At 34.8% G+C, this 21,168-nt stretch overlaps 1 protein-coding gene across 13 annotated transcripts in view; it reads right to left on the bottom strand.

Annotated features, from left to right (window-relative positions):
* Lerp (lysosomal enzyme receptor protein) overlaps window positions 1-21,168 on the bottom strand; it is a 103,724-nt gene that overhangs the window by 44,265 nt on the left and 38,291 nt on the right. The gene's annotated exons all lie outside the window — the stretch shown is intronic.

The following is a 21,168-nucleotide window of genomic DNA, read 5'->3' as shown; positions in this document are numbered from 1 at the left end:
AAATAATGACTCATAACTGTAAATTAGGTAATTAATAGCTTGAGATATTTATAACATAAGTAACTTTGTCCACATTCTAATTTGACCTAAATCTTTCAAATAACTTCTGGTATTCAACTTATTAAGTAAATTAGTGACTAAAGTTAGGTAAAAAATCTATTGAATTTAAAATTCAAGTATTCCCCAAGTGGCGTGGTAATAGAACAGAAGGTTTTTCCTAAATTTAACCACAGAAATCAATATTATTATATAATAATCTTATGAGTATTTGTTTTTATAGGATTAACATGATTATTATCAAACAGCATTAGTTCTTGTTGGTATTGCAAACATTATTGAATGGTATTTCCGGAGAGAAAGTAACTCTCAAACCAAGTTCATCCCTTGGCCTAAAAAAATAAGAAATTGCAAATATCTTGTTGATTTTATTTACTAATAACTTATGTTTTATAATCGATATTAGTCATTTCATTTTGCGTAATAGCAGCGGTAGGTTTTTTAGTTAGAATAAGCGATATATTGGCGTTTGTATTTGGCTCTTTTTCACAGAGTGAACAATATTCATAGAACCACTCTTGGTTGTTGTTAACTGTTTATTATTAGGTAAATGCAAATATCCCTTCCTTCAATAAAGGAGTGATGGCGAACCTATGACACGCGTGTCAGTGCTGACAGGGGAGCTCATTTTTGGTGACACGCATCTTCAAATTCAAATATTTGTCTCTCATAACGGCCAGAGTTGGTTATTAATAATAATATTATTACTTACGTTAATAATAATTAATAACTTAATTCTGAATTGTTCTTATGTATATATATTACTTGATTTTCTATGTTAAGTGTCAATGAAATCTTACTTGTCCGACAGATACTTCCGAGTGCAAATAGGATCTTCTTTCACCCCACTTAAACCTATCGACGCTGGAGTTCCACAGGGCAGCATTCTGGGTCCTATTCTCTACTCCATTTACACTTCAGACATACCAACAGATCCTAACACCACACTTCTCACATACGCAGATGACACCGCCTTACTGTCTACTAATCAAGATCCTGTTATTGCTCACAGAAATCTGCAGTCACATCTCTCCTCATTTAGAACAGTGGTTCAAGAGATGGGCTATTAAATTTAATGAAACCAAGTCTCAAAACATCACCTTCACTCTTCGTCGCATTACTCTTCCTTCCAGTCTTTTATAACTTAACACCTCTACCAGTAGTGAACGTTGCCCGCCACCTTGGGCTTTACTTAGACCGAAGACAGAACTGTACAGACACTGTCGACTACTTAAAAGACTCTTAGACGACAGATCAAAACTCTCTCTGGACAACAATAGACTAATTTATACTTCTATTTTAAAACCCATCTGGGCGTATGGAATAGAGCTGCGGAGTTCAACCAAACGCTTGAATCTCCAAAGGATTCAATCTCTACAATCTAAAATATTTCGAACTATTTGTATACGCTCCATTTTATGTCTCCAACCTGACTATACACACTGACCTTAACATTCCTTTTGTCACAAGTCGCTGAAAACACGATACAGAAAACTCCACTTCAACCTGCAATCTGCAACATAAATCCTCTAGCTCAAAATATTTCTTCTAGAACTCTTCCTGATAACCCGGACAAGACGCCTTAAGAGATAGTCTGGCCTCGTGATCTCCTCTCAAGTGAAGAGAGCGATTAATAGTCTAATATTTTGGAGTGTTACCACTGGGTGTAACTTCTCCACTCGTATACCTCTGTAATTCATAGTTCTGTTATCACTGTTACTTATAGCGCCAACGCACTGATTGTAGCAAAAATAAACGCCAAAAAATAAAAGTGTCAATGAAATATGTAAAACAAGACTCTAAAAGTAAGTCATTGGTTTCATAATGTTGGTTTTTGTATTTTAAATGACATTAAACAAATAATTAAATCAATTAATCGACAAATCTATTTTTTTTAGTCTTTACTTTTGTGATGTGTGGACACGCCACCAAAAGTTATGTTTCGATTTTACAAAATTTTGACACACCGAGCTCAAAAGGTTTGCCATCACTGATTTAGAGGATCATTCTTGTGGATGCATTTTATGCAAAATGGATCATCCCTGAATACTGTTTGTCCTGGATTCCAACGCGGAGATCACAGGCCTGGATCCAGGCTACTGACCCTTTTTTTAATAATAAGCACAAAATAAAATGAAAAAGAAGCAAACTCTAAGCTGGTCTATTATTACAAATAAATAATAAATTTTGAATGCCACCCAGAAAAAGCAATAAGAGGGCGGCGGAACTGCAAGTACCAGCTCCAATAGGGACACCCTCATTTCCAGCCGAGTTACCATATCTTTACACTCTTCTGAACGCATTGTCTACAATCCCTAGGGTATTTTTTCTTTTCTTTTTTTAATTAATTGCAGAGCAACCCCTGGGAAAGTCAGATCCAGTCGAGAGGGTAGTTAGTACAGTTGGGTTTATAAATGGTTCAGCAAAAAAAAAAATTATACAAAAGATGAATGCGATATCTGATAGGGTGGTACGAACGCCCTATTTTTTGGGTGAGGGTGCTCCTAAGTTAGCCCTATTTTTCAACACTCCAGTCCGCTCATATTGCAACCCTTTTCAATCATTATTTTAAGTGTTATACTTTAATCAAATATTAGTTTTCAACTAAACAATAAGTACGAGTATAACAAAATAATTGATTTAGCCGTGAGCTCCATTCCCAGTTCAATAATTTAAAATAAGACTTTATCAGAAGCGTGCGTACAACTTATTTTTTTTTTTTTACCCTTATATTTGCATAATAATGACGACGCTTAAGACAATTAGGCAAATTTTTTAAGGCTCAGACAATAGAGAAGATCATCCTTGAGCTTTGCAAACAACAATATAAAGGTATTTATTTAATCTTTTGAGTTCTAAAAAAAAAAGAAAGAGAATTAAGTTTTGCTGTTTTGAAATTTACGAGGAACAAATTAGAAATTGTTTTGATTGCAAATTGCAAACAATGCGTCATTCATGACACATATATTTGCAAAAATTAACATAATGCATAATATAGGAGGGTAAAAAATGGATAAAATTGGATTACTCGAAATATAGAATAATAATAATAATACCTACTTTTTTTAAAAAAAGCACTTTAAGACCAAATTACCGATCATATTGGCGGTCGAAGGAGGCTAGGTAACAATATACATTACTAAGGATGGCTTTTATTTATTAATCCTTTTTTTTTTGCATTTATTGTGCTACAATCAGCGCGATAGCGCTATAAGTAACAATGATAACTGTGAACAGTAGAAGTAAATGAGTGGAGAACTCCAAAACATTATATGGTTAGTCACTCTCTTCACTTGAGAGGAGATCACGAGGCCATTGTCATTTAAGACGTCTTGTCGGGTTGTCAGGAAAAGTTCTAGAAGAAAGATTTTTAGCTAGAGGATTTATATGAGATTGCAGGCTGAAGTGGAGTTTACTGTATCGTGTTTTCAGCGATTTATGTGATAAAAGGAATGTTAAGGTCAGTGTGTATAGTCAGGTTGAGAGACATAAAATGGAGCGTTTACAATAGTTCGAAGTATTTTAGATTGTAGAGATTGAATCCTTTGGAGATTGGAGCGTTTGGTTGAACCGCACAGCTCTATTCCATACGCCAAGATGGGTTTCAAAATAGAAGTATAAATCAGTCTTTTGTTGTCCAGAGAGAGTTTAGATCTATCGTCTAAGAGTCTTTTAAGTAGTCGATAGCGTCTGTTTAGTTCTGTTCTTTTAAGTCTAGACACTAGTGTAGGGGTATTAGTTCTTAGTAGATAAAAAACCAAGACCCGCAATACATCTCTGCTTTGCGGACCACAATCTTCACGGCTTCTGTATCCACTACTTCCAACAAATCTTATCACAATCCGTTCTGAAGTTACAATTTTTGGCGTTAAATTTCCTGTTGCCAGTCTGGGCTTATGGCATCGAACTGTGGGTGGCCAACCAAATGCTCAAATCTTGCGCAAAGGATCCAGAGTCCTTGCAATCTAAAATTCTTCGCTCTGTAGTAACCAGCTCCTTTCTACGTCACCAATCAAACCATTCACACAGACTTAAACCATTTCCTTTCGTCACACAAGTTGTTATAAAACACGATACAGAAAATTCCATCTTAACATTCAAACACCACAATCTGATACAACTGATAAAACATCTATCTTCCAGAACATTTTCAGATAACACTTCTAGGACAGTAGTGGCCTGGTGATCTCCTCTCTGATGAAGAGAGTCAGTAGAATGTAGAATGTTATTGGAGTGTTACCGCTGGGTAACTTCTCCACTCTGATATGTGTGAATGTTGCTTATTGTTATCATTGTTGCTTATAACGCAATGCGTTGATTGTAACTAAATAAATGATTTTAAAAAAAAATCCTGTATCATAAATCTATTTCCTTTTTCTTTTCTTTTCAAAAACTTCTAAGAATGGATCATATCTTTATAATGTTTATACTGGATTATATCTTCATAATCTTTATACTGGATTATATCTTTGATTATATCCGTTCGTAGCATGCATGTTTATCTGTATCCTTTTAACGCTTTCAGATGCCAATCCATCACATAAGAAGTAGATTAATCTAGTTTAAAGGTGGAGAATTCAATTTCTCTTATGTTAACCAACTCGCATTTCAACTTACTATTTAGTACACGTTATAATTTTTTACTACTTTCCTGTAAAATCTACTTTTTCTTGTTCAGCAGATTTCAAAATGCTTGCCTCGAAAAAAAAAAAAATCAACGGGACTACAGTGCTACCGCCACTTAGTCAGTGTTACCAATAACGAGTTTAATGATGTTAAAAAATAATGAACCCTCAAATACTACTATTTTTGTTTATGTCAAAAAAATTTAACACAGCCTTTTTAAAGATAATATATAAAATTATATCCTTTATCTACATATTTGAATCTAAGAATTTAAATATTTGGTACATAATTAAATTATGTATCAAAGGAAAAGGATGTGGTCGACTACAAAATACAATTTTGAAGGTCTGACGTCAAAAAAATTAGTGTGAAACTTTTCTACAGTTATACATTTATCTAATTACTATGCTCAAGAATATCTTCAATGTTAAGACTTTTATAATAAATACTAGAAGAAGAAATAGAGGACCGAACAGTCCAGCTTAACCAAAACTTTACCCGAAGAATTTTAAACAACCAATGGTAATAATAATGTACATTAATTCTCTGAGTTTATACATCACAATTTACGCAAACTATAGCGATATGGTTAGAAAAAAAAAAGAAATTATCAGTTAGAGAGTGATATTTTAAATACTACGCAGAGGAGAAACAAATTAAACTAAAAACCAAGATAAAACTAAAATAAAATCACGCGGTGGCTCAATTATTAGAATAAAAAAAAACAATCTTGTACGACGTTTCTAACATGGTTTTTATTTCCTTCATCAGAGCTATAAAAGTGCGTTAATTAAACAACAATTCTCTTCCTTCAGTCTCTTTGATCTTGATAGTAAATAAAAACTACTCTTTATTCATTCAAGTGAACGGCAGCTGACAAAGATCTTTTAATAATAATTATAACTGTATGGCAAGAACTGGAGGAAATGGACCAGGGTGAGATGAAGTATGGTAAGGTCCGGAAATTGAAGGGAATAAGCCTGGTTTCCGGTACTGCCAACCCTAAAGGAAGTCTATACTACTTTTCTTTTTTTTTTTGTTTAGTATAGTCCATTCAAAAGACATTTGCAAAGGAAGTGCCCAAACCAATTTTAAGAATAGAGCTTTACTTCCGACCATTATTATAACCATAAAGCCTGCACTTTATATAATTAAACTATCCCTAAATATGAAATGTGCTTTCATTATTTCGAAATTTTATGAATTAATTTTTTGTAGCACAGGAAAGAACTTACAATTAAATGAAAAACAGTAAAGATAATGTACATGTTATTTGAATAAATCTTCAGCTGCTAAGTTTATCTCTACCAAGTGTATAAAACATCTGCTTAGTTCAGAATTTATAGAAGTTCCTTGGTGCCACCCAGCTGTATTCAACTTTATGGTGGAACTTAACCATCAACATGGGCTTGATTTCTTCCCCTAATCTTTATTGTTTCCTCGGAAGAAATCTGATGCGAATTAAAAACCATTTTTTGGTGAGAAACTTTTTTTTTTTTTTTTTTTTTTTTTTTTTTGGCGCATCGACTGCTGAGGTCATTAGCGCCTTGTGAGAAACTATTGAAACAAAAGTGGTTGGATTAAAAGTGGGCGTTTTAGTTGCCAAATATAATTTAAGAATTGCAGATATTCATAAAGAATTTACAGATGGCAGTAAATGTATGCATTGTATTGAACTGGCACGTAAGAGAGATAAGCTCAACATCCAATGCTGAAAATAACCAATTCTTAATCATGTTAACCAATTTTTCTTACTCATAGTACTAAAACGATATATCTTTTAAATTAAAAGAAAACAAAAGTCAAGTAATGCCTATTTTGGGGGGGGCGCGTTTTACGTCCAACTTCTGGCTTGGATTGATTAAATTTCTCACGTTAAACCATTTGAATAAAAGTCCTAGACTAGGGGAATCGCACCTACTAAACCAACAATACATCTTAGCTTTGCGGGTCTAGCCTATAACTGTTCAGCTACTGTGGCGCCTCTATCGTAATTAATGGTAATTAATAATAAACTCACAATTGAAGAGCTTGGTGCAAAAAGGAGTTATCTACAGTTTTTTTTTTTTTTTTAATTTTTAGTAGGGACAAAAAGCTAAATATGCTTTAAGATGTACGAGGGTCGTTTGAAAAGTCCGTGCAAAGTCAGAGAGATAGCACTACAGGCGCGTATCGAGGTTATGTTTAGTTAGTAGCATCTCTTGGAAGAACACACACCAAGTTTCAGCCAGATCGGTCTATTTCTTTGTGTTTGGCATTCGTTTGAATCGAAGAAGTCGAGTGATTTTCAAAAAATGGACGAAAAAGAATTTCGTGTGTTGATTAAACACTACTTTATGAAAGGCAAAACGCCTCAGGAGACTAAAGAGAAGCTTGATAAACATTATGGTGACTCTGCACCTTCGATTAGAACAGTTTATAAGTGGTTTCAAAATTTTCGGAGTGGCCATATGGGCACAAGTGACGCTGAACGTTCTGGACGCCCTGTTGAGGTTACTACTCCAGAAATCATTGATAAAATCCATGATATGGTGATGGATGACAGAAGAGTGAAGGTGCGTGAGATTGCTAGTGCTGTGGGCATCTCGAATGAACGGGTACATAATATTTTGCATCAACATTTGGACATGACAAAGCTATCCGCAAGATGGGTGCCGCGATTGCTCACGCTTGACCAAAAACTAAATCGTGTGAAGTGTTGCAAGGACGGTTTGCAGCTGTTCCAGAAGAATCCGCATGACTTTAAGCGTCGTTTCGTCACTGTGGATGAAACATGGATACATCACTACACTCCTGAGACCAAAGAACAATCTAAACAATGGGTTACCAAGGGGGAATCTGCGCCAAAAAAAGGCGAAGACCGTTCCTTCGGCCGGAAAGATTATGGCGACTGTCTTTTGGGATTCGCAAGGAATAATCCTCATCCACTATCTGGAAAAGGGTAAAACTATTACAGGTGCATATTATTCATCGTTATTGGACCGTTTGAAAACCGAGCTGCAAGAAAAACGCCCACGATTGGCCCACAAAAAAGTCCTTTTCCATCACGACAACGCACCAGCTCACATCTCAGCAGTTGTGGTCGCAAAATTAATGGAAATAGGGTTCCAACTCGTTTCACATCCCCCCTATTCTCCAGACTTGGCTCCCTCGGACTACTATTTCTTCCCCAATATGAAGAAATGGCTGGCGGGAAAAAGATTTTATTCAAACGAGGAGGTGATTGCAGAAACGAATGGCTATTTTTCAGACTTGGACAAATGTTATTATTCGGAAGGGATCAACAAACTAGAGCAGCGTTGGACGAAATGTATAAGCCTAAAAGGAGACTATGTTGAAAAATAAAAAAGGTTTACCCCAAAAAACTAAGTAGTTTTTATTTTTGCACGGACTTTTCAAACGACCCTCGTATTCCTTATGTTGTGTCTGCTGTAAGGATTAGTTAATATATTGTGATAGGGGTCATTTAGGGCTCAATTTGAACTTTCTAGGACATTTTTTAAGCTTGCTATAAGCAAAAGTTATTTTGCAGCTAACTCTTTTTTTGCACCAAAATCATAATTTTCAGTAAAACTTGAGTACATATTAAGTACTTTAGTCAACAGATTTCTTGTTTTTGAGCTTTTAAGTTGCATTTTGTGTCTTGTCGAAGCGAATGTTAGATATATTATTATGCCTGTCAAAAAAGAAAAATAATAATATCTACCTAATATTAACATTAAATAAACCTAATAAAAAAATTGAATGCGTCATCTTTTCTGTTTCTGGAGCAAAAGAAAGTTATCTGCAGTAGAAAACTCATTTTTGCTCCAAATCTAACCTAGGTTAGAGAATAAGTAATAATAAACGATGCACCAAAAGATGTAGAATTGAACACACAATAGGGGGGCGCCAATAAACACATTTTCTGTGAAAAAAATGTAGATAACTCCTTTTTGCACCAAGCTCTTCAATTACCTATGGTACTATTTTAGCTCTATGGCCAAAATGGTTGAACCCATTCCAAGCTACAACTCTCAGATTCTTAATCATCTGTAGATTCTGTCTTCACAGACACCTCTACAACAACCTTCTAGATTATTGCAACAGTAAATTAAGGAAATTCTGCACACCAATGTTAACACAGTTTAATTTAAGTTCAAATTTTAAACTCTATGGCGAACTCTAACTTTAACATTTTTAAACATACTAAACTCACACTAACAATAGAAAAAATGTTACGGCCACATACTGTGGGACATATGACGATAGTTATTTAGGATGCAGTGGATTGTCTTTAAAACGTTTTTCATTTAAATAAATAAAAGATTAGAGGCTGAAAATGTTTTTTTAATCTAAGATTGTAGCCAGTCTTAAAAGAACTAATTCTTATCAATTCTTAACTTTTCGAATATTCAGTACAATTTTTATTTTAACGGAATAGAATATCTAGAACCATGTTCTTAGTAATTTTTCAGTCAAAGCTACAAAATATCCAAGCATTTAGGAGATTCCAAAGAAGGCTAATTAGAGCTACTTTCGAAGTCTCGAATCTATTCATACTTACGAGTATCTACTCACAACCTATCTATCTCGTTACAACAACTGGTAGGTACCAACTAAATTCTATTATCACACAACAAAACCTTAATTTCCTTCCTGCCTTATCAGAGCTGCTGCTATCTCGTGGAATAGTGGTTTCCAAAATTTCTGCATCACATTCTCCTTCTTCTTCATAATCAATTTTTGCGTGTCCCATTTTAACGGTTTAATTTTATAATTAATATTATTACATTAATTACTACCAACTTAATTGATAGCAAAGCTGTATTCTGTACTTTATAAAGTTCGTAACAGAATAATTATAAAATCAAAATTTTACTTGAATAAGGAAAGCACGAGAACGTATTGAGGAGTTTTCGTACAGGAAATACATATATTTGTTTTTTGTTTTTTAATTGGGTAACGGATTCAGCAGCTCGTCTTTAAAAATTCCCTCTTCCCACGTACCTCTTACTGTTTATTGTCAGCGAATAATGTTTATGGAGTCCGACCATTGGCTAAAAAAAAAAAAAAAAACTATACCGGAAGTCAATGACCTCAGATATTGACGTAGCTTAAATTTACAAACATAACCCTAAAATGTTACAATAAGGTCTCTGAAAGCCGGAAATAATTATTATTAATAAACATTTTAATGATGCCCCGGTATTTATTAAAGAGAATATAACCTATATGTAAATAAATTATGCATTATTACTTTTTCCATTAACATATCATGAATAAGTAATGAATATTCTAATGGTTGATTTACTTTTCTACCTTTAAACAATTTGCCAGTTATGTTATTCCACCCAAAAAAAAATCTGAGATTTGGAATCTTGGGCAAAGAAGTGGTGAATTAAAATGAATCCACAGAAATGGCAGCTTGCCCAAGTCCACTCTTCGGCGGGGCCCCTATCCTTCTGTCTTCTTCAACAGCAATCCTCTTCCTTGTACAGGACCTTGGGCTTTCTATAGACAAACGACAAGGTAACTACACACTAGACTTATAAGATAAGCGGAGACAAAAAAGGAGCGATAAATCTTAACTGACTACTTATCCAAATTGTCTGTAATAGTCAAACGAAGATGTGGAGGTTCAGCCAAAACCTACAAACTATGCGGACTGAACAATAATTCCAATCAAAACGACTCCGACAGTTGAAGCTCCTTTCTATGGTGACGAACCTCACTCTTCACAACTACCTCAACATCCCCTCTGTTCACCAACTCGCCAAGACTAAATATCACAAGTTCGTACTGTCTCTCGTGTTTACTATCGTTCCTGGTAATCCAACAATCCGACTAAATCGCCAGTGGCCTTCCCGGGACTTCCTTGAGGTCTGAAGATCGTAAACACTGTACAGAGTGCTACCGTAGGGTCATTTCTCTCCTCCTGTTCTTCACGCACCATTCACATCTTCAACTCTTATATCTATTCATCCGGATTTGAATTATTTAATAATTATATAATTATTTACACCCCAAAAAAATCTTAGAATCTATTTCTTTCATTTTTCTTTGATCCAAGATGTTTTACGATCTGGCCCGTCAAAAAAACACTCCAGATTCTTTTAAACCTCAGACTTACCAGCTGCTGGACCATGATTACACCTGTTCATGCCACCTCTTCTGACAACGCACCCAGGTAACCAGGCGTTTCTCATCGTTTTTTTGCCGTACACCGTACAGTGTACCCAATCATTTGTTTCATAATTTATAATATGAAATAAAATTTTCTGTAGATCAGCATGGTTACTGTATTATCGTACAAAGAAAACTTAAATTTTACTTCTAATATTTTGCCATTAAATTTATTTAATAAATTAGAAATTATTATATTAAGAACTCCACAGATTTTGGTTAGTTTAAAATTACAGGAAGATTGATTAAAGAACTTACAAAGGATGGTGACGTAGAGTTCCCCTATAAACTCGGGACGACAAAAATGCTGGTCTATTGTAATGCTATAATAGTGATAGACTCCTTTTTTCCCTACACAGATTTCTCATTTTTTTTTCTTATTTTGCATGAAAAAAATATGTAAATAAGAAGGTACAATGAATCAGTTATGTAATCGCCAAAAGAACATGCATCATTTGTTAACTGCTTGTTAAAAATGATAATCGATTAGGACAAAATTTAATCAAAATGTGTGTATGCACATACATTCATCAAAATCCAGGTGGCAGTGGCAAAAAAAAAAAATTTACAACAGTATAGGGGCAGAGCCAACTGATGAGAATGCCCGTTGTCCTTGCACGAATTAACCAAAGAGGAAGTGTACAGAAGATGTGCTGTACATTTAAATAGGTGAAATCTATCAGAAATGTCAGTCACCATTACTATTACTAGACTATACCTAAACGCTTAGTCATACAAAAAGGGGCTTCGCTACCGCTGCTGATGTTGGTAGTATCCAAACAAAACTTCGTCTACATATTCTCTATTCATGTCATATACTGGAGGGTTCGTGGGAAATTTGAATATTGGCAACACTGCATACATGTGTGTTATACCAATTGTTATGAAAAATAGGGCGTATAACTTCAATATCATTAATCAAATTATTTAGTATAGCTGTCTAGTAAATGTGGACAAAAATTTCAGCTGCTGGTTTTGAAACTGTGCATTATTTGAAAAAATGTTTTGAGGAATAAACTTGTGAAAAATTCTAATTAATAAAGATGCACTTCCAATCAGCCAATCATCTTCAAATCAGTTCAAATTTTGGATCCATCCACATTTAATGGATGATAAGTTTTAACAATTCACAGAAATGACATTTTAGAGTAAAGCCCACCGTCGCAGATTTCCATAAAATGATCTCTCGTTACAGAAAATACTGTCTAACCCACCTGTGTGCTGTAAGAAGCTCCTAGGAAGAGAAATTCTTAGGATTGGTGGCAGCTAAACCCGGGACCTCCAAGTGGGAATCCAATACGCTAAACACTGATCTAATTCTTTCCCACAAAACCATGATACTGATCTTAATCTTCTCAGATTAAAAAAAGATATCGCTGTTTTTAATTGAATCCCTGGAGCGGTTACAGATTTGCATCTACCATTAAAAATTGATTAATCAATTTGATGTAGAGAATTCAACTTCACCGACTCGTTGACTCCTGGATGAGGATGAACTTCTCCTACACCAAACTGATTATTCTATCTCTGATGAAGGATGAGAGCCCAAAACCAGTCTAGGGATACCAATAAATGGACAAAAAAAAAAATCAGCAAAATTATCCTAGCACTATGGACCTCTTCAACGGAAGATTCAATAAGAGGCGGACGCTCGCTTGGCATTCCCTTGGAAAAAGGCAATCTTTGGGAACGCCTAAGACAATTTTGGAATTTTTATTCAAACTCCAATTGTGAGAACAGTTTTTGGAGTATGAAAAGTGACTATTTGGCTTAACTATTCTCTGTGGCTAGAGTAAAATCTTTTACAAATACCATCTACGTCACCATCCTTTGTACGTTCTTTAGTCAATCTTCCTGTTAATTTAAACAAACCAAAATCTGTGGAGTTCTCAATATAATAATTTCTAATTTATTAATACTCTGCGACGTAATTCTTGTCCCTCTATAAGTTTTAACTCAATTCTCCTTCCTTCTGCTAATTTAGTTCGCTACCTTGGGATGTACATCGACAAAAGACTAACGTGGAATCCGCACACTAAACTGAAAAGACTAGAACTCAACCGACGAAACAAATTACTGTTACGACTAATTGGCAGACAATCCAAACTACCACTGGAACATAAACGACTAATATACAACAGTATTCTTAAACCGATCTGGACTTACGGACTTGAGCTTTGGGGTTCAACCAAACTTTCCAATTCACGAAGAATGCAGTCCTTCCAATCAAAAACGCTCCCTCAGATAACGATTTCTCCATTTTATACCTCTAACTTTACCATCCATAACGATCTCAAAATCTCATACGTAACTAAAGAATCTAAATCTAAATATAGAAAATTCTTTGACTCTCTTCCACTCTGTACAAATCCTCTTGTTCAAAATCTTGCCTCCAAAACCATTCCAGATCGTCCACCAAGACGATTGAAACGCTGTTGGCCTCGTGACCAGCACAGTAGTGCAAGAAACTCCAGCGAGAGTGTTGCCGGTGGGCAGCTTCTCTCCTCAAGCTGATCCAGTCATGAAGTGTTCGTTTATCGTATTCACTTATTGCATTTTATTCTTTTTGTAGATTGTGAATAGCAAAATTTAAAAAAAAAAAATATTACGATCGAACAGTAATAATGCTGATCAAAAAAATACAGAGCTAAGTACTAGGAACAGCACAAGGAACAAGGTGTATAAGTACAAGGAACAGCACTAATGTTCCTTCATAAAACCCAACTGACTCCCCACATCTTACAAAACGAAAGAAGTAAACAACAACCAATTACGAAACCTTGATATAGCATAGAAACACGTGAACATGAACAACAAACAGTCGATCTATCCTACTGCGATCTCAATCTCTTCTTTTTGTAGTTGTTGTTGTGGGAATGCATTCAACTGGACCCCAGTCTGCTTAAACCGGTAGTAAAAAAATAAATAGGAGGGAGCAATGTGACGCAGCGGGAGTCAAGTAATGAGAGTTAGCCATGTGTTGGAAGAGTGTAAAAGTAAAAATTATTACAATGGTGAAGGTATTATGTCTGCTGAACTGAGAAAACCGGTTTTAATACCCGAAGTCTATTTTAAAACTCTCAAGGGGAGAGTGCACTGTTCTATGAAATGTCACCACCGTCTACTTAATACACAAAGCATTAAGAGAGTTGACCCTCATTTTGTGATAGGCTTTCTTTTAAATTTTATCCCGTTTAACTGAAAATCATTTAATGCGATCTATCGACTATCAGTGAATATTATCACAATCGATTAGTTAATAGCGATTAGGAATCGAATAGCAAAAAAATAAATAAATAAACTGAAACTTGAAAACTAAATTCTCAGCCTTATAAAAACGAACTGATTTTTCCCAATGTTAAGGCGGCCTTAGTTTATGCAATTAGGGTGCCTAAGAAATAAATAAAAATGTAGTGTGAAACGCTCGTTAAAACGTTTTTTTGTTCACAACTTGAACCCTTCTGAGGTATTGCAAAATGTCTTGTTGTGCAACCACCATTAAGACAAAAAATAAAAATAAAGTGCATAAGTTGCAGAAATGGAGGGAGGTAACCTTGAGCAAGTGCAAAAATGTTTTATTAAGACTTACTCGTCAAAAATAAATTATTGCAACTCGGTTCCATCAAGACCGGGTGACCATTCTGTAGTAGATGGTATAAAAACATGTATCTCAAAGGACTAGCAGAGAACGCAGGAAAAAGATCGACAGCATTGCATGTATGGGGGTCAGGCTTTACGGAGAAAGAAAAACAAAGAAACCAAGCCTAAAAACCACTGAGAAGACTTCCTAAGTCTAGTCAAACAGACAGGATTGGAAAAGATCCTCAGGTGTAGTCTTTTTTTCAATTATACCCTGGTGGACGGAGATCCCAGGTTCTGTAACTTGGATTTTCACTAACTAGAAAGCTTCTTACAGCTCACTGTCTGGTAATGGGACAGAGTTGTCTGTAACGAGAGAACTCTGCCCGGAGGCTGGCAGTGCATTGTAAAAAAAAAGCTCCGTAAGTCAATAACCTCAGATGTTGGACGCGCCTTAAAATAAAATTAGAAAAATATTAACAATAGCAATCATTTAATTAGTAATATCAGGGAAATAGTGAACAAAATATCTCTTAAAGGGAATTTAACAAATTATTTCCTTATTTTGTTTTGCAAAAACCAATGACACTTAAACAAATAACAAACAGTGCTAATAAATAATCCCCGAACCGACTATAATGGACTTAGAGAGGAATCTAATCTGAAAAACAAATGATTATTAATAACAAAAACAAAAAGTGATAAAGCAAACAAACTGATAACAGTGTAGTAGTGAGACTGAGGTCAGCTAAACCACTGACTAGAGGGGAGTTAATAAACAATAGAAGGCAGTTTTGAAATGCCCCAACTGACCACGTATTATGTAAATGTTAAATTAGAGTGGCCATTAATAAAGTTTTGCCCCCATCCATGGGGATGAATTATGGAATTCACCATCTCTGACAGGATGGAAAACAATAAATTCGAACTGTCGCTGGATTTATTTAATCAAATAAATGTCCACGGCTGGGTTTGAATTAGATGAGGGTTGCAGTTCAAAATTTGTGATGGGTTAGAAGTTTGAAGCTGTACAATGTGTTCAAGACCAATGTTGTGAACATGGTCTTACATAGTAATACTCTAAATTCAATGCGCAGGTGACGTAGTAATTCACACCTCATTTAATAAATAACATATCACATTGTCGCTGCAAACCAAGCCAGATGCACCGAACTCCCTTATTAGGGTTATTAAAAGTCATCATTAACAAAAAGAGAGGTTGCAAACTGTATCCCAAGAGCAAAGCACAGATGTTTCTATTATTAAATATCCAATATTGATGTTTATAAATTTTGTTAAGTGATCTGTAAATGCAAATTTTTATAAATAACACAAAGCAGAAAATAAAAAAAAGAATCTATAGACAGAGAAGGGTGACAATTTCCAATATCGCACTTCGTTAGACATGGAGCATTATTATTATTCAGTGAACGTACAATTCTTATGATTCACTGCCTTCAATTTATGATTTCTTTTTATTATATTGACAAGAGATAACTTAATAAATGAAGCAGATGTTTGGAAAGGAAGTTAAGGTATTAGTGGTTTTGATAATTGAACTTCCGTTTAAAATAAATTTCCGTTCTTTCTACAGTAAATAGCACTGCTGGCTACAGCAATAATTTTTCTCAACCTGTTTGGGATGAAACCCTCAAACAATGTACTGACTGCAAATAACATTACCAAGTCATAACAAGACACTGTCATTTTCATAACCAGCGACAGCCAACTTAGGACAGTTGAAACCTTTAATCTTTAACCAGAATGAAATGCAGGTACATACGTGCATAAAATCTTATCTATTTCTCGTACCACGACATTTGTACTAAGCGTAATGTAAAGGAACTAATAAATTATCAAAGGTTATACAAACTTATGGTTTAGAGGCTTTCTAAAAAGTCCGCCAGAGGTCTCTCATGGTTGAGTAACCTTCAGAAAACCTTCCGTTTTTTCCTTTAAGTTATTTTTAATCTTTTAATTTACAAAGATGTGAGTGCCCATAGTCCATCAGCGTAGTGGGCCGGGGCTGCCATCTTTTACGCTCTCCTAGAAGACTTCTTAGGAAAGGAAAGGTAGTTCCATGTACCAATTGTGCCCTTTGAAATGTGTACTCGTATATTTTGTGAAATATGTGCGTGTGCTGTGGTAATCCGTTGAGAGTAACTACTCCCCAAGTGCCTGCATGCAACAGATTATCTCTTGCGGGCAACCGATACGTAATGAAAAGATCATTTTTTTTTTAGAAGCACAGATAATTTAGGCAATTCTATTAATGTTAATAATGCCTCACTTTTAAACGTTGAAGTCGTTTGAAGTTTGTTTTTTAAAAAAAGCTAAAACAGCCAGGTTCAGCAAAATATTTTAGAACCTCCTGACTAAAATGACTTGACAAAATATGAAATTTCTTATAGTTTCATAAATTTATACATTAAAATAAGAATCCCAGAAATGAATTAAAATATAACCTTTAAAAAACTTCTAATAGCTTTAACAAGAGATTTGTTTATCAAACTTTTAAATGTTCAAGATTATATCAAACTACGTACGAATTACAACATATGTTCTATCATTTTAGTAACTTAATAAATTATTTGATATTTGTCACCAACAAAAATTAGATATTTAACGCTAGTTAAACATCACCAATTATCCACATCTGTGGGTCTTTCACAGTTAAAGCTGTGCCTTGTGTACAAAATGTGGATACTTCTAAAAGGCCCAATGCACGCCCTTTCATCTATCATTGAGTTTTGTAGAAATTATACGCTAGATTTCCTTAATTACCACATAAAATCCTTCCCTTCACTCCTGCTTTTGCTAAGATTACTTTAAATCTAGGATATGGATGGCCGATATCTAAACTAGTTCATGTTTTGTTCGCTTTTAGATTGTATCAACCTTTCTTTGAGAGTGAGGATCAATACTATTTCTCAAAATTATTATTGTTTTTCACACTATTTTTCCTAATCAGGGAGGAACTATAGCAATTCAATACATGATTTCTCTAAGTCTTACACTAAAAAAAAAAAGATAAAGCATGATTTAAAGTTCCAAAAGTACGAGGTGTGGCTATTAAATAACGAGACTGATGCTGCTACAGAAAAACTATGCATGCGCCAAATCTTAACGACCGACAGCTGTGCAGCGTAAAGCCTTCTCTTTCGATTGCAGCGTCTCACGTGTTTGTTAGAGAAATCTGTCTGACCGGAACCGTCGTTTGTGTAAGAGGTGTTAGTTTCGTTTTGCCGAAAACATGATACTACACATGTAGTAGAGCAACGAATTGTCGTGAAATTTCACATCAAAACTTGATAAAACCGCTACTGAAACTTATCTTTTATTAAAAGAAGTTTATAGCGATGAATTATTAATCACGTGCGCGAGTTTTTGAGTGGTTCAAGCGTTTTCAAGATGGCCAGGAGAAGACGTTGGAGATGATGACCGCCCGGGGTCGCCCTTCCACGTCCAAAACGGATGAAAATATCGATTATAATTAATCAACATTACTACCGTGAAAGAGTAAGGAAAAAACCGACCCGATTTGTGGAAGAACAAGTCATGGGTTCTCTCCATCAAGACAGCGCGCCGGCACACCCTGTATTGTCTGTCACAAGACGTTTCTAGCCAAGTACAACATCCGAGTTTTAGGCCATCCGCCTTATTCGCCTGACCTGGCCCCATGTGACTTTAGATCTGTTCCCCAAAGTCAAAGTCTGCATTAAAAGGAACACGATTTCAGTCCGTTGAAACTCTCTAAAAGAAATAGCGGCACGCGTTAAGCAGGAGCTCACAGAAAAAGACTTCCAGCACTGTTTCGAACAATGGTAAATTCGCATGGAGCGTTGTAGGGATAGGGGAGTGGTGTATATTGAAGGTGATAATAACTAAATATGTATAAATTTAAAATAAAATGTTTTACAGCAATGGTCTTGTTATTTAATAGCCACACCTCGTACTGTAACTTTTGCTAGCAATAAATCTAAGTCCTCTAGAGCAATGGATAGCATAACTTCAGCCAGCAAACAACCAACAATTCTTAAACCTACTAAGTGTCCTACACAGCATTCAGTCAGGAGCTGGATCGAGAAATCGATTATACATTATCCACAATAAACAAAATCTAAGTTGTGTATCAGAGTGATCTCCAAGAACCTAAATACTCGCAGAAAAAAAATTAAGTAAAACATAATAAATGTAATTAAATTTAGTTAATTATATTCATTTAATTACCCAATATTAACCAAATAAATGAAAAGAACGTTTTTATTTTAAAAAAAGTTAATTTTATCTATTATTATCAGCAAACTGTGGTCACCCGAGTTCAAAACAACTGATTTAGTTGATATAAATGTATTATATCCGCCATCATACATAATTAATAATTAATCATTATTGAGAAGAAGTGTCCTCAATCAATTTAATGAATAAATTATAATATAAATTAACTTGGCCAACCAATTTATATTATCAGTTCAAAATAAAGATTACAATATTTACACGTGACAATACTTAAGCAAAATAACCGTAAAAGAATTTCTATGATTATTCATAAGCTTTAAGATTGTCAAATCATTTCTATCAGACTAACATCTCATCTACAGAGTTCTCATCTCGTTAGTTGTAATATAATACTTGGAGATCTAAGGCGCCACGGTAGCCGAGCGGTTAGAGGCGCGAGACCTGTAAAGCTACTATGTGTATTGTGGTACTGGGTTCGATTCCCCAGTCTTAGGCCTTGGATTTTTATTTAATGGTTAATGAAAGAAATTTACAGTAAACAAAGTATGTTTTGCTAGTCGCCTCCGTCCACGACACCTAATTGGTAGTTGGACGTAATGTCCGCCTGAAAAAAAAGCAATTACTTTACTTTACTTCAAGATCTTCGGCAGGCTATCTTGAAATGTCTGCCATTCTTTCAGTCCAACTTTTCATTTACGCTTTCAAAGTTCCTTTCTATACGACTCTATCACACTGCCTGATCACATAGAATTCAGTCTCTAGGCACAGAGATAGTAATTGGTACACAAGAAAAATCGTTACACCCATTTATAAGAAAAAAAATCTCCTAAAAACTTAGACCAAACAATGACGTAGTAAAGGAATTACTTCCGGTTAGATGTTTTTACCCCCTCCTTTAAAAAAAAACTCACAACCCTCAGCTCAAATAAAGTATCTAGGGAAGGGATTAGCTATGCGGTTAGCGTACTGGACTCCCACGCGGAGGTCCCAGGTTCGAATCCAGCTGCTGACCCTTAGATTTTCTCTTACTAGGAGGAGCTTCTTACAGTGAGCTGTCCGGTGATGGACAGTGTTGTCTGTAACGAGAGAACACTGTCCGGAGGCCGGCAGTGCAATGAAAAGAGCTCCGGGCGCCAATAACCTTAGATGTTGACACGCCTTAAACCTTTTAAAAAAAAAAAAATAAAGTATCTGAACATCCCGTCAGTTTTCATTTTTGAGTTGTGCAGAAAACAGACAAAAAACCTACTGAAGACTGATTTGTAAAAACCTCTATTCCTTATTTCCCCCCCACCACCCTTCCAGGAAGCGCAAAAATACGTGTATTCCAAAAAACGGAAATCAATCAAGCACGATCACAATAACAAAAAGAGTTCACTTTTAATAGTTCACAAAATTTTCAATTATATAATGGGAAAATGAATCAAGGTTAAATTATTTTTTTTTAATTTGAAGTTAAAAAAAAGTCTTGACAACTGTTTTATCGGCACTTGTTTTTTTAATTTATTTTTTTGTTTTTTATACATTTTTTTTTGTATCCTAAAGGGCAAAATCAGAAATGAGCCAATATCAACAGAGAAAACAAGAACTTACTGATAAGACAATAATTTAATCACAACTAAGTAATTAGAAGCAATCAGAGGTTCTTTTTTTTATTTTGTTTTATTTTTCGTTTTATTAATGTGACAAACAAGGTTTGTCCTTTTGTAATGTCAGCTAATGTAAGCAACGGTACAATAATGTCCAACTGTTTAAACAGAATGAATCACTCAAAATAAAACAAGTACTCCTTTAAAATTTTATTGAAATTTATCTGAGCAGGATCAGTTACACCTTGGCAACAAGTTCAATTATTGAACAGTACACTCAAAGTAAATCACTGGACCAGCATCTTTTAAATCGATGGAGAATGTCAACTACAGTCAAGAATAATCAAAAGTGGAATCAAAAATTACTGAAGAAATGACAACAAGAACCTGTGTGAATCATACTCGTATTTACACTATAAAGAAGGAAAATGAATTGAAAAACTTTATAGAAAATGCTCCAGCAATTTTGCGGTTACATCATTCACTTTGTGAGATTAATAAGCAGAATAACTGCTTGATCTTTATCAAAATACAACTAACTATTATACAAACCAAGAATAGAATGTTCAAAAAGGTGATGCCAAGGTCATTTATTTAATTATTAGCACAGTCTTTCTCTCAATCAAGACAAACTCTCTATTGATTCAAAAATATATCGATTTAAATAAGTCTACCATTCTCTGTATATCGATTGTCACGAATTGCCACTTCAAGTTATCAATCAGCGAAAAGAATCATTGAGAAAATCAAAATTACTGCCCATCAATAAAGTTAATCAGTTGGCTTGTCATCATTGAATCTATAATTTCATGCATTCCTGGCATTTAAATACTTTTAAGGGCATTTTTTCTTCAAAAACTCCTTCCCCCCCCCCCCAGTGGAACTTTAATGAAGCTTCATTCAGTGAAATTCG

This window comes from Rhodnius prolixus, unplaced genomic scaffold (assembly GCF_049639745.1).
Source record: "Rhodnius prolixus isolate KJV_2025 unplaced genomic scaffold, Rpr scaffold_5, whole genome shotgun sequence".
Classification (NCBI taxonomy): domain Eukaryota; kingdom Metazoa; phylum Arthropoda; class Insecta; order Hemiptera; family Reduviidae; genus Rhodnius; species Rhodnius prolixus.
This window is presented reverse-complemented; position numbering and strand designations above follow the sequence as displayed.